Here is a 15327-nt window from a genome sequence, read left to right as displayed (position 1 = left end):
TTCCCCCCCCCCCCCCCCTCCCCCCCCCCCCAAAAAAAATGAGATGCAGCATCTTTCCTACAACTAGCAGGGATGAGGCTTCCAGCAGCAGCAAGGAGAAGGGGGCAGTGCCAATGCCACTGCCTGTGCCTGAGACTGCATCCCCTCCAAGAGCATGAGCCATAACTCCCCCCCCCACCATGACAACAAGCAGCACCAGCATGACAGTCTTCTCCACCCCATTTCACTTCCCATCCTGAGCCTTCCAGTGCCAGAGGAAGAGCTGGATCTGGATCTGAGTGCCCTAACAGGGGAAATTCTGGAGAAAGAGGGGGAATCATTTGAGTTTGTGCTTCACACTCCTCAAGTTTCCCTTAGAGCCAGGTCTTCTTCCCTAGAAGGAACTTCAGAGGAGGCTGAGGTAGAGGTTGCAGAGGCAAGCAGCTCAGCTGAGCCCACTCATTCTGTTGTTGTGCTTCTGCCTGATGAGGAGGGGGAAATTGCAGCATCCACACATGCACCCGCACCCCAGAAGCGAGTGGGTAGTGTGGTCTGGGATCATTTTGAGCTGGCAGATGATCCCACATATGCTATCTGCCTGCACTGCCAAACCAAAACCAGAGACCCATCCTACCAAGTGCCCACATGCACTGCCTTCAGCTGGACGGTGGTGCCCTCCCTTTATGAGGCATGCAGGGAGTACTTGAGGAAGCAGCTGTGCAAGGCAGGTCCACAGGTGGCCTTACACTTCACTTCAGTCATCTGGAGCAGCCAGAGTGGAGATCACGCCTACCTCTCCCTCACAGAGCACTGGTGTGACCAGCCAGGCTGTTGGTGGGCTCTCCTTCAAGCTGAGGTGATGGATCAGTCTCATATGGTAACAGAGATCATGGGGCCATGAGCTGCTTGGTGCAGGGGTGGCTCTTTGGGCAGGGTGAGCTCACCCGTGCGTTCATGGTCACCGACAATGCAGCCAATATGGTCAAGGCGGTGTGTGATGCCAACTTGTTGGCATCCACTGTGTGGTGGACAAGTTGCACCTCATTGTCAGGGATGCCTTGAAGGGGGGCAGGGGTGCTGGTGCTGGTGCCAGCACCACCAGCAAGCTCATTTCCAAATGCAGGAAGGTGGCAGGGGACTTCCACCGGAGCATCAAGGGGGGCAAGATGCTGCGGGACAAACAAGCAGAGCTGAACATCCTGCAGCACAAAACCATGCAGGATGTAGATTTTTGGTGGAACTCCACATACGTGATGCTTGAGAGGCTGGTGGAGCAACGGAAGGCCATCCCTGAAATGGCTTTGCTCAGGAAGATTGAGATCAGTGGCCCACTTAGCAAAGTTGAGTGGGATACCATCTCCGAGATCTTGGTGGTCCTCAAGCCTTTATTTGAGGACACCAAGACCCTCAGCACTGGTGATGCCCTCCTTAGCCAGGTGATCCCTGTAGTGAGGGAACTACAGAGCCAAATGGAGAGCTTCCAGGGGATCAGTGTTCCTAGCCGGGGCAAGCTGTTGTCACCAGATGTCCAAGCACTGGTGAGGTGGCTGAAGGAGGGCATCAGGAAATGGCTTGATCTCTTGCAGTCCAGTACAGTCCATGTGCTGACCGCTATATGTGACACGAGGGTGAAGGGCAACGTATGCAGCAGCCAAACCCTGGATCAGTGGATGGAGGTGCTGGTGAAGAGAGCCAGAAGCAGAATGGTGGAGGCAGCAGGATGTGGAAGAGGGGGATCCATTGTCCCATGCTAGCATGCCATTCACCAGCCAGTCTCCTCCTCCACCACAGGCACTGGAATCTGGGCCGAGGGCATGGCTTCCATGGTGGGGTCCACAGTCATCAGACTGCGCCATCAGGCAGGTAGCACTCAGGCCTTGGTGGCTGCCAGGGTTCCCTCTAAGGTGTGCATGTGCATGGCTGCGCACAACTAAAACTGTGGCCGTGCACAGCCTTTTCAAGTCTGTGCACCAGGAAAGGAGCTGAAGGTCAGCTCCTAGGCGAGGTGGGTGCAGGAGCCTGGTGCAGGCTCCGCCAGCTCCGGGGAAGTGCTCCGCTCCCCTGCATCAGGGCTGGGGAGTGGAACACTTCCCCGGAGCCGGCAGAGCCCGCACCAGCCTCCCACCCCACCCTCAGGGAGGAGCCACTGCATACCCCAAGTGAGGCTCTGCCAGCTCTAGGACACTGCTCTGCTCCCCTGCATGGCCTTGGGGAGTGAGGAGGCACATGGCATCAGGGCCGGGGAGCAGAGCAGTGTCCCGGAGCCGCCGGAGCCTCACTGGGGCAGGCAGCGGCTCCTCTCCAAGTGAGGCAAGGCAAGGATGGAGGCTGGAGTGGGCTCTGCCGGCTCTGGGGAAGTACTCTACTACCTGGCCCTCATGTGGGGGTGGGGAGCACTTCCCTGGAGCCAGCGGAGCCCACATCAGCCTCTGGCCCCCGGTCCCAGCTCCAGGCCCTGGCCCCTGGCCCCAGCCTAGCCTCCAGCCTGTTGGCTCCGGCCACTGGCCCCAGCCTCTCAACTCCAGCCTCCAGCCCCCAGCCTCTCGACTCCAGTCTCTGGCTCCCAGCCTCTCAGCTCCAGCTTCTGGCCCCAGCCTCCAGCCCCCGGCTCCAGCCTCCGACCCCTGGCCCCAGTCTCTGGCCCCCGGCCTCTTAGCTCCAGCCCCTGGCCTCCTGGCTCCAGCCCCTGGGCTCCAGGCCCCAGCCCCCAGCCTCCGGCCCCCAGCCCTCAGCCCCCTTTGATAAGTATCCCACACCAGACCAAGGCGGTGCGCTCACAGCCCGAGGCGGCGCGCTCATGGACTGATGCTCTTTAGAGGGAACATTTGTGGCTGCCTGCCTTGCTGAGGATGTGTAGGTGCTGCTGGGCAACCCCTTGGCCTATTGGGTAAGCCACAGCCAGATGTGGCCACAGTTGCCCCCGTTTCTGTACCTATGAGGCTTATGAAGTGAAGTTTATAGGCCCAGCTGTGAAAAGAGGTTTGTAAATTCCCTTTCAGGATCAGGCCTGAGAGATAACAAGAAGTCATTTTTTAAATACATAGTGGGTAAAAAGAAGGTACCAAGTAATGTGGGGCCTGTGCAGGACATGCTTGGTAATCTGGTGGTAGCACCAGATGACAAAGTTAATCTCTTTAACAGATTCTTCTGCTTCCATTTTTCTGAGCAGGGACAGGAACATCCCCCACAATGGGGTTCCAGACGGAACCAGGGAAGGTGCAGCCAGGTCCAGGGTCAGTGAGGACCTACTCAGGGAACTTCTGGAGGGACTAGAAGTGTAGGTCCTGACAATCTACACCCCAGAGTGCTTAGGGAGTTGGCAGAGGTCATTGCAGGACCCCTGGCACAGCTTTTCAAGCACTCATGGTGCTCTGGTGAGGTGCCTGATGACTGGAAGAGGGCCAATGTGGTCTCCATTTTCAAAAAAGGAAGGAAAGAGGACCCAGGAGACTATAGGCCCGTTAGTCTTACCTCAGTCCTGGGGAAGCTCTTTGAGAAAATTATCCAGGAGCACATCTGCAAGGGGCCAGCAGGGGAGTTTATGCTTAGGGGCAATCAACATGGGTTCATTAGAGGCAGGTCCTGTCAGACACACCAACCTGGTGGCCTTCTATGATCAGGTCATAAAAGCCTTGGACACAGGTGTCGCAGTGGACGTAGTCTTTTTGGACTTTAGGAAGGCCTTTGACACTGTCTCTCACCCCATCCTCATTAAAAAATTAGGTGTCTGTGGTGTCGACACTTACACAGTCAGATGGGTCACAAATTGGTTGGAGGGCCGCACCCAGAGAGTGGTGGTGGATGGGTCATTTTCGACCTGGAGGGATGTGGGCAGTGGGGTTCCCCAGGGCTCAGTCCTCAAGCCCGCACTGTTCAACATCTTCATCAGCGATTTGAACAAGGGGGTGAAAGCACCTTGTTTAAGTTTGCAGATGACACTAAGATGTGGGGAGAAGTGAGCACACTAGAGGAGAGGGACAGGCTACAACTAGATCTGGACAGGTTACAGGGGTGGGTGGATGAGAATAGGATGGGTTTCAATACGGACAAGTGCAAGGTGCTGCACCTGGGGAGGAGGAACCAGCAGCATACCTACAGGCTGGGGAACTCCCTTCTCATCAGCACAGAGGCAGAAAAGGATCTTGGAGTCACTGTTGATTCCAAGATGAACTTAGGCCGCCAATGTGGGGACGCAGTCAGGAAGGCTAACTGCACCTTGTCATGCATCCATAGATGCATCACGAGCAGGTCCAAGGAGGTGATCCTTCCCCTCTATGCGACACTGGTCAGGCCGCAGCTGGAGTACTGTGTCCAGTTCTGGGCGCTGCACTTCAGGAGGGATGTGGACAGCATCAAGAGGGTCCAGAGGAGGGCCACTCGCATGATCAGGAGGCAGCAGGGCAGGCCCTACGAGGAGAGGCTATGGGACCTGAACTTGTTCAGCCTCCACAAGAGAAGGCTGAGAGAGGATCTGGTGGCTGCCTATAAATTTGCCAAGAGAGACCAGCAGGCAATGGGAGAGTCCCTGTTCCCCCGGGCACTACTGGGGATAACAAGGAACAATGGCCATAAGTTCACTGAGAGTAGGTTCAGGCTGGATATCAGGAGGCACTACTTCACAGACAGGGCGGCTAGGAGCTGGAACTAACTTCCAAGGGAAGTGGTGCTTGCTTGCCCCTATCCTGGGGGTCTTCAAAAGGAGGCTAGACAGCTACCATGGCAGGGGGTTGGACTTTATGATCTGTTTAGGTCCCTTCTGACCCCACCAACTATGAAACTATGACTGGAGACAGAGTGGTTTTTCTGTGAGAAATACGCCCCCCAGGTAGTTGGGTATTCTTGTTTTTGATAGATTCTGGTGTGCAGTTTGTGGGGGTACTGGAGATTGTTGTCAGGTTTTATGTTTTGAGCTGTAGGAAGTTGGCTTCTGGTGTTGAGGTTAGGTTAGCAAGATTCAGTGCTTGTTTGAATTTACAAACTACTTTTCACAGCTGAGCCTATGAACTTCACTTCATCAACCTCTTAGGTACAGAAACTCATGGACTCAATATAGACAGTGGATTTATGACACACTACAACCTGCTGGACATCTTACTCCCCAGGTACCTCTCCACTTTTACCTGCACCGCTACATCCCCTTCCCCCCCAGCCTGTCCCTCAAGCCCTGACACCTCCATTTCCATTTTCACTGACTGGCTTTCTTGCCAGCATTGCATACCAGCTTCTGACTTCTTTACTGTTCCTTCCATCCAGGAACAGCACACACACACACCAACTGCAGGTGCTTCCTCAGCCTGATGAAGGATTTTTCAACCCAAAAGCTTCCTAAGATATATTTCTGTAACTACTCAGCTGGTTTGTTAAAACATACCAGATTAGACTGACCCAGAGGAGAGGACCTTGTCTGCCAGTGTCATGTCCTTAGACCAACACCCCTAGCACCTCATGGGAAGGATGCAGGGCCCTGGGCACATCTAAGCCCCAGGGCTGGGGCTGGCAGGGAGAGTTCTCTGGGACCTGGTGGAGAAGAAGCTCCTGCAGAGAGGAAAGAAAGGCTGTGTGACAGTTTGGCTGCCTGAGATGCTGCTGGTGCTACTGTGCTGCTTACCAAATTATTACCTGTTATCATTTAAAGTGGTGGACCAGGATGAGGCTGTAGGGGAGGAGGAGACCTCACTGAGGCACACTACCATGTCATGTAGAGGCCCCAGCGCCAGTGAGGGTGTGCCTTAACACACACACAGTGTCACCCATGTCACGAGTTTTGCTTGTCAGCAGCCTGAAGTTTCCCAGAAACCCCTGCAACTATTTCCTTGAAACTTGGCAGGCTTCATGGCCCCAGAAGTGGCTACCATCTATGCAAGTTTAATCTGAATTAGGCAGGAAATGACAAAGTTATAGGCAGTTTCATGCTTCCCCACTATAAACTATGGGCGAAATGTCAAAACAAGTTCGACGAAATGAAACAGAACAGCGGTTTTAAAATGAAATGAAACTCTAAACTAAACACTGTCCCATGCAAACATCAAAATGGTAGTCGAAATGGAACGGTGCTGTTTTGCACAGCCTTACTGGAAATTTAACAACATAACCGAGATCAGAGTGAAAATCAGTGGCAAAAAAAAAGCCAGGAATTAGGCCTGTACCTCCTAACTCCTAATTTTAGTGATTTTTTTTTTTACATGGTTCCTCATCTTTTTTTTTTCCAGCTCATTGTCATTTTGCCCTTATGTCTTAGGCACTTGGAATTATGTTCTTGACTCAATATTTTGTGCAATATTTCTTTTTCCCCCCAGTAAGTTTGCTTCACATAAATACGCACAGTTTGGTGCTCTCTACAGGGCTTGCAAACAACAACAGAAACTCCAACAATAAAAAAAAATTAGACTGTGTTTAATAATGGGTTAGATTTACTAGGTCAGCTTTAACAATGGTCTACAATCCTGTGCTTTTGATATAGGCTGTTAGAGCATTCTGTGGGTGGGAAATATAAAAGAAGAGCCTGCAAGTGCACAGCAGGTGCTAGATACAGATGTTCCTGTTTCAGAGGCAGCTGGGGACATCTGAATATGTACTCCAAGTTACACCAGCAAGGACTTCACCTCCATGGGATTTTTTTTTCTTTCCTGATCATTGTATTACTCTAGGGGCAGCTACATGCATGACAAGCAGATCTTTGTGTGGTTCAACGCACAAGTGACTGGAAGCTGAGAGTTCACATTTGGCTTGTTCAAGGCCCTTAGTTCTCTGTCCATGCACTTACATCTGTATCCATCTTACATCTATGTATATATATAAGATGTCTGCAGTATGAACTTATATATATGCATGGCAGATCTGGATAAGCCTTTGTGAATCTCTTTTTCCAATGTGTTTAACGCTTGCTTGTTTGCCTCTCTTAGCACTGCCCCCCTTTTCCCCTCCTTTCTGCCTCCCTTCTGCCTTTTATACTCAGATTTCTCTCTCATTTTTATATGTCCTTTCGTGGCATCTGATGAAGTGAGCTTCAGCCCATGAAAGCTTGTGCTAATACATATATATCTACTTTGGTTAGTCTATAAGGTGCAAATGTACCCTGCCTTCTCCTAGACCAGGGGTGTCAAACTTATCCAGCCTAGTGGGTCGAATGAGGAGCATGGGGCCAGTCCAAGGGCCAAATTGCCTCCCCCCTCCCCGCACAAGCATACCTCATTTGGCAGCTGCTGCAGCTGATCTGCGACCTACTCTGTACCAAACACGATCCTGGAGTGCCTGTAACTGTTGCTACATGTAGCAGCTCTGGGACTGTATCTAATACATTGCCCTGCTCCAGCTAATCCAGGATCTAAACTGTACATGACTCTTGTGGGTGAGCAGCTGGAATGGGCACTGCCTGTGGCATAGTCCACCCGGAGCAGCAGCTGCGCAGCACACGGTGGCTGTCCCAGCAGCTCCAGGACTATGCTGCATGCAATGCCAGTTCCAGCCAGTTTGGGATCCACACTGCATGGTTGTGGACTGACTGGAGCAAAGTGCCTTGTGTAGTCACCTTGTGCAGTGTGGCTGCCACTCTGGCCAGACTCTGCCACACGCGGCACCAGTTCACACGTGGCACTCTGTGATCTGCGCTGCATGCAGCATGTGTGCCAGGCTGGCTGCAATGGCCATTGGGTCAGGTATCCTGGGGGAGGAGGAAGCGAAAAGAGAGGGGCAAAGGGAAGGGGAGAGGGTCTGTGGGTTCAGCCTGGCCTGTGGACCAGCCCTGAACAGCAGGCATGCACTGTGCCTTGTATGGGCTGATCAGACCTAGGAGGCAGCACTGGAGGTCGGATGGCAGGGCTCTGCCAACTGGATGCAACCTGTGGGCTGTGTGTGTGACACCCCCGCCCTAGACATTTCAGACAACGGCTTCTAAAGTTAGATAGAAAGACCGTGTTAAGGCTGGCCAGGCTGTGGTGGTTTGGCTGAGCCCTGCAATGCAGGCGGGTGAGCTATGACCATGAATGGTTCATGGATGTTTTTACATCTACGATGTAAATATGGATTGATTCTGCCTTTTCACTGTAGGTTTGGGTGGTAAATTACCCACCAACTTAGAAAGGGTAGCATCCAGCTAATAACATTTATTTAGCAAGAATCTGAAGGCTGATTAACTTCTTGTAGGAATATATCAGTGAGAGACATTAATAGGTCAGCTGCTGGAAGAAAGTTATTGTTGTGTAATTGCAGCAGAGTGAAATCACACTGTAGATGCTAGTATATGAGGAGCAGGATCCTTCCTGACCAAATTTCCTATCTGGGTCCTAAAGACTCATTAAATATGTCAGTTTTAAAGGGAAGGGATGTCTGAAAGGCAAAGGCCAAGTGAGTATTTCTGTCGCAAAAATGTGCTAGATAGGCTGTACCTTATCTACAGTGATCGACCGTGAAATGCTGGTGGTATTCCCGAGTTCATGGGAGCCTCAAAATAGCAGTAATCACAAAATAGAAGTTCTCTTGTCCATGTCAGTTACTAATGAAGTCTCACTGATCTAACTGCATTCGTTGATATTTGAGAGGAACATAGGGCTCAGGAGTGCTTCACTAGACTTGCCTTCCAATTTGGGGGTCTTATTGAAAACCTCTTCACCAACAAAGCCAAGGATACTGATCCCATGGATAACTCCATGTGGCCAGACCTCTGCAACCTTATGGAGCCCTGTTACTTTTGCAAGAGTCTGTGAAGTGGCTTGTGGTTTGGATCTAAATGGTGATCAACATTCTGCAGTGCATCATCAGTTTTAAATTCTCTGTTAGTAATAAATCAGTACACAGACTAATTGCTCGTTTTATTCTTTGTCTTTATAAGTCCCAATTAGTCTGAAAATTGAAATCTCTTGTTACCACTAATATGTTCTTTTAATCATTTTAATTTCTATTATCATTTTTGCGTGGTTTTTCAGATCAGGCAGTCTATAGCAGTACATATTAGGAAAATGACCTATTTATTCTCTTAAAAATTCAGCCATTAATGAATTACCCCTTAAAAATTCTTTAAAAGTGTAACTGAGATAACAGCTTAATTCTGCTTCAATAGGTGAAATATTTATGCAAATACAGTTAGCTTTGGAGCTCAGACAGTTAGTTAAAGACACAGTGGATTCATGGTTTCTATTAAACAGAATTTTCACATAACTCTGAAAAAGTGCTTTACATCAGTAGATCTCAAAATGCTTTACCAGGTAGGTGAGTATCATCATGCCCATTTTACAGATGGGAAAGTGAAGCACAGAACTGAAGTTATATGCCCAGCCGAAGTTATATCAACCAGCAAGCTAATGGCAGAGCTATAATATATATCTCCTGAATCCAGATCCTATGTCCCGTTCTCTACACCAGCTGTTCTCAACCTTTTTTTCCCAGCTCCCATTTGTAAACATTGATGGCCAGTCCTGACCCAGTAAATAATTTAAGTAGAAAACAGTCCCTTGGCCCTGGCAGTGCCCCCCACCCCCAGCCCCCATTGTGTGGGGTAGGGGGCGGCTTTGAGGGGCGGGGGGCGTGGGCAGGTTGTGTGGGGCATAGGGAGCCCTATTGGCTGTAAGTAACCTTAATGTTGACTGATCCCAGTGTTTGTTAAGGACCTCTAACTTTTAAGGGAGCCATGAAGTTTAGAGCCTAATATCAATTAGCTATTCTTAAAGATTGGAATAATGGGATAAAATTGAATTCTAAAAAGTACATGAAATGTCCTTCGAGATTGCTAACAAGAATTTCTGCTAAAAGCTGGAAGCATATCAGTTGGCAACAATGAGGAGTGGGGGGAACACAGAGTGTATTGGTAACTCAATTGGATAATTATGTTTTGCCAAAAAATTTGCTAATTTAAGAAAATATTTTTTACTGACAATCTGCATACTTTTTACTGGGTGTGTCTACGCATGCAGTTACTGTGCAGTAGCTTAGGTTACTGTGTGGTATGGGCACATGTCTACATGTGTGTGCCCATACTGCACAATAACTATGGTGATTTATGCAGAATTGGCTATTCAAAAAGTATAGCTATAACCTGGAACAGATTCAGAGATGGGCTACTAGATTGACCAGGAGTCTAGAGAGCCTATTTTATAAGAGATGAATAAAAAAGCTTGGGTCATTTATTACTCTGCCAAAACAATGAGTAAGAGGCATGTGATTACTGTCCATAACTACAACAGGAGGGTAAACAGCAAAGAGGAATGTGAATTATTTAAACTAAAGGATTTGGGGAGAAATTGGCCAAAAAAATGTATGATGGAAATGAGAGGTTTCTAATTATCAGAGGAGTGAGGTCTAGAACAGCTTTCCAGCAGGGACAAGAAACATATCTTGTTTTAAGATGAAGAAGGCTTGCTCAGTTAATGAAAGTGTTTACATCATGATATCCTTTAGACTGTTCTGTCTAGCTGTGACAGCTGTTATGGCACACCGGAATGATGGGATTTAGTAAAATATTCCTCACATACCATTTTCTTCCCTGACCCCTCTGTCTACACACTATCTTCCTAGCACTGCTTCTATTCCAACTGGGACCTCACATAGGGAATTTTCAGATTGGTGATTATACCGTCACCCTGTCTGTCGTGTGCTCCTCATGTGGTATGAAACCAACTGAGATCTAGTTGTTGTCTCCATCTCAGATAGCAACTGAATCAGACTAATTGGCCTTCATTTTGCCACCTGGAGTAATTGATGGAATAGAATATAACCCAGACTTTAAGAACACGAAGCCTGGAAAGTTCTTGGAGTGTTTTTATACCAAAGCCAACAAGGAGGAAGCTCTTCTAGATTTACTGTTCACTTACAAGGAGGAATTGATTGGGAATGTGGTGGGAGAGAACATCAGTATGGGTGATAATGAACATGAAGTGATAGCATTCAACTTCTTGAAGGGAGGAAGGGCGGGGGGCGAAGGGAGAGCAGCAGAATGAAGACCCTGGACTTAAGAAAAACAGACTTTAGAAAATTCAGGATACTGATGGGCTGGTACCCATAGGAGGCAAATCTGAGGGGAAAAGGTATTCAAGACAGCTGGTTTTCTTTATCAAGGCTGATTAGAATATTATGAGGGACAGTGTCAAGAGTACATGAAGGAAATGCAATCTAGATCAAAGTATTGGTAAGGTGGATTCATAATGGGTTGGCTCATGCATAATCAGTAGTCATCAATGGCTCAATATCTTATTAGGAGGAGGTTTCCCAGGGGTTCATCCTGCTTGAAGAATGTTTCTGAATGCAGTTTGTAACGATGCAGAATACAGTGAACTGGGTAGAGTTGTGGGCAGGAGGGTAGGATTAGGATTCAGAATCACCTTGATCAACTGGAGTGATTAGTTTGAAATTAATCATTAAATTAAAAAAGAAGTGCAGTATCTTGCACTTACCATGCAGCTGTTGCTGGGTAAACTATAGTATTATGTAAAAGAATATGGGGGTTACCATGGTCCACAAGCTGAGTATGAGCCGACAGTGTATCTTGTTGCAAAAAAGCCAATTGCATACTGGATTATATTAATAGGAGTATTGTCTGTTGGTCAAGGGAAATGATTATTCTGTCTTTTTTCAGTTTATTCTCTACTGGTGAGGTCTTGCTTGGGAGCACGATATCCAGTTTTGAGCACTGCACTTCAAGAAAGACATGGCCAAATAAGAAAAAGTCCAGCACAGAGCAACAACATTTATTAGAGGCCAGGTAAATGTGATTTATGAAGAAAGTCTGAAAGAACCAGGATTATAATCTGGAGAAGAGAAGACTGAGGAGGAATTTAATAACAGTTTTCAGATATCTTCAAAGTGATTATAAAAAGGATGGTGATAAACTATTTTCTATACCACAGGGGATAGTGCGAGGAGTAATGGTCTTAAATTGCACCAAGGGCAATTTAGGTTGGATATTACGAAGAAGTTTCTTACTTTGAGGGAGGTTAAACATTGAACCAATTACCTACAAAAGTTGTGGACTCCCCATCCTTAGAAGTTTTTAAGATTAGATTAGATAGAAACTTGATGGGGATGGTTTAGTCAGGGCAGTGCTGCCCTCAACAGGAGATGGAGTAGATGACCTTCTGAGATCCCTTCCAGGCCTACTTTTCTATGATCTTAACATCAGTAAATATCTTTAATTCCAAATATATGTTTATGAACACAAGTATCAGAGCGTTTGAAGATTTCTGCAATTTGGCTAGGAAAATTTACTCCTCTGTCCTATTCATGCATACCAGTTCCATTGTAGGAGTTGAACATCTGTGATTTCCCCCAAAAGAAATAACTTTCAGAATAAAAAAAGAATCCTTCTTTGAAGCTCATAATATAATTATTGATTTGGTAGAATGTGCTGTAAAAGATTGAGGAGTAGTTATACTTGAAGCTTCATCAGCCTCTATGATGCATGCTTTAAACAAACTAGCTACTGACATTTTACAGACTTTTACTCTTTTGACTACTAGGTGGGAGAGAACAAGAGGTACTTTTCTCAGGAGGACAGTTTCTTCTTTTGATTTCAGTTTTGATTGCTCTTCAAACATGAAGCTTCAGTACCTTCCTTTAGATGTTTAGGCTGCAAATGGAAAGCTATGAAGATAAAATCCCATGAAAGAACGCTGTCTGATTAGGAATAAAGAGGGTTTGCTTTAACACTACTTTGTCATTTTGAACAGTAAAATGCTCATACCCTTCCTTAGAAATTCTCCTTGTGGAAATAACTGGCAAAATGACCCGTTTACATCAGCAACTAATGATTAAAGATAGCCTTGTGCTTGGAGTATGGACTAGGATTTAGGAAAGGACTTTCTTTTTGTATTAGCAATGAGAATACAGGATTGGGACCAGCATCATATTCTGTCTGGGTGTGTCTACACATGCAATTAATGTGACTGAATATGCTCCAACTCAAACTGAGCTGGAATAAACCAATCCCGACTTCACTGTCTACATGTGCATTTAAGTGCAGTAATTTACTGCACTGCCGGATACCACTTGTATCTGATGGGACTATCTGGCAATGCAGTAAATTAATCTACTGCACCCTAATTGCCACATACGTGTAGATGGTGATTCTTTACCGTGCAGCAAATTAGGCTGCTGTGCAATAAAGCATCTCATATAGATGTGCCCAGACCATGTCTTAGTTCCTTTATTTGTAAAATGGAGATTATACGTTAACCTCATGGGAGTGTTATGGCAGTTAATGTGTTAGAAAATAGCACTGAGACACTTGAATGAAGTGTCTTATGAAAATTCATAATACTACATTGTCCAGTTATGGGTATAACATCCCTGAGTGGATTTTGAAATATTGCTCTTTATATTTTCTTTTGTTTTTAATTCAAAACAGAATGGTCATTTTAAACATGGGGTTAGTTAAGTACCTTTTGTAGTCTACATAATTCATTTCTAGAGTAGTTAAATTGAATATTTATAATTGCCTTCTGGAATTCTTAATAATGAGGCAGAAACCCAGCCTTAATAAAGGACAGAAGGGCCCAAACCCAGAGTTTCTCTGCATGCCAGCTGCTCTCAACAAGTTTCTTGTCATTGGTACTTTAGTGTTTACACTCCTTATACCTCTAGGGTGCCCAAACTAAGTTTATTTGTTACTCAGATCTGTGCACTTGAACTGCCAACCAGTATGCTGATTGTAATGGTGCTTTCTGTGAGGAGGATACTCCTTTGGAGTTTCTTAAGTGTACAAAGTAGAGAACTAGTATTTATCAGGTACCAAAGCTGCATCTTGGAGCCAGTTCATCCTTGTCCAAAGGCCTGAAAACTGAGTTGTCCAAATCATGTTTTCAATGGAGCTTGCTCTGAAAGGGGCCCAAACCTACAAATCTCCTTATATCCATATGCATTTCAGCTGTTAGAGACGGTGCCACATACACAGAAGCCTTGGGCCTCTTCAGCTTTTCCAGGACACTAACTACTTAACCCTTCTGCTATTAAATACATCGGACTTATTCTCCTGATACTTTTCTCAGTATAAATAGAAATAAACTCCTTTGCACATTTAAGACACTGTCTCCAATATTAACAGTGTAAAACTAGCTTAAGTAATAAAGGAATTGGACCCCGCCCTTTTTTAAAATTACTTATTTACCTGTAGAGCAAGTAGGTTTTCATCTTGAACATCAAGTATTTACCACTTATGAAAGCAGAATATTGGGCTGGCTGGATAGCTTTGAGGTCCTGTATGATAAATGCTATGTTCTACCACTAAAACTGATGATTGCTGGGAAGCCCAACACACAGATTTAAGACAAAAGATAATAGAAGCAATATAGTAACTGTTTTGTTATCCCATATGAGATATTGGAGTAGAGTTCCTTGTTTATTATGTACATTTTATTACATCCATATTTACCTAACATATTGTCAGCACTGAACAAATAATATCAGAAATAATACAGGCAGAGATATTATTATTTATTACTATAAATAAATATATTCAATCAGGCGTAATGGTTTTATTTACTTTAGAGACTGGAATTTATTAGTTTACTTTTTGGTCATTTAGGTAAATAAATAATTTTCTATGTGCTTTATAATCTTCTATAAAGTACCTCTTCATTATTTCCTTTCATTTCAGCAATTCATAAATATATTAACTAGACATATATATTTAAATAACATTAAAATTGTGACACAAATTGAAGGCACAGCAGCATGAAATCAGGACAGCCTGCCAAGATAAATTTGAATGTCTTGTCAAAATCTGAAAACTAAGCTTATTTTTATATTGAATATATTTCTAAATTTCCAGCAGGGTTTTATTTTTAAACACAAAGTTAGGGGGAGAAATGAAAAATATAATGTGACTTTATCATTTTGTTTGCCCCTTTCCCAAACACAAAGAGCAATGCTAACTTTAAAACTCTTTTATTTCATCAGAACACGTTTAAGCAATGAAACACAATGGGTGGTGTTGTTATGGTAAGATAATCACACCCCCGAGGTGTACTGAGACGCAATATAGCTGATTACCTCTCATCCCCTAGGGATGTAATTATTTCATGATAACTGCACTTTTGGAGCTGCCTTATTGCTGTTATCAAATTTCTTTTAGCTTTATATCCAAACACATTAAACAATGACTTTGTCAACTTTGAGTTCCTTAGAGATTAATCTACCTTTTCACAATGTTTAACTGACAGTTGGAATGTTTCTTCAACTCCAGTTTTAATGTTTTTCCTAAGATTTCTACAGGAATTTGCAGCCGGAGCAAGAGACAACGGAGGATTCTGATGGCATCCAAATTAAGCTGAAACACAAAGACATTAAAAAAAATATTTATAATATAGTCTGAATTGGAACAGGAATCTGGCTGGCTGGCAAGGATTCTAAACTAAGGGAGGGTCG

The 15327-nt window shown here is 45.6% G+C and overlaps 1 long non-coding RNA gene across 1 annotated transcript in view; it reads left to right on the top strand.

The window, feature by feature from the left end:
• LOC112551757 overlaps positions 1 to 13088 on the top strand; it is a 34470-nt gene extending 21382 nt beyond the window's left edge. Inside the window, exons 3-4 of the long non-coding RNA XR_003096071.1 lie at positions 11543 to 11668; positions 12423 to 13088. This is a non-coding gene — a long non-coding RNA (uncharacterized LOC112551757). The remainder of the gene's footprint in view (positions 1 to 11542; positions 11669 to 12422) is intronic.
• Positions 13089 to 15327: the final 2239 nt, after the last annotated feature.

Source organism: Alligator sinensis, unplaced genomic scaffold (genome assembly GCF_000455745.1).
Source record: "Alligator sinensis unplaced genomic scaffold, ASM45574v1 scaffold1176_1, whole genome shotgun sequence".
Lineage (NCBI taxonomy): Eukaryota > Metazoa > Chordata > Crocodylia > Alligatoridae > Alligator > Alligator sinensis.
This window is presented reverse-complemented; position numbering and strand designations above follow the sequence as displayed.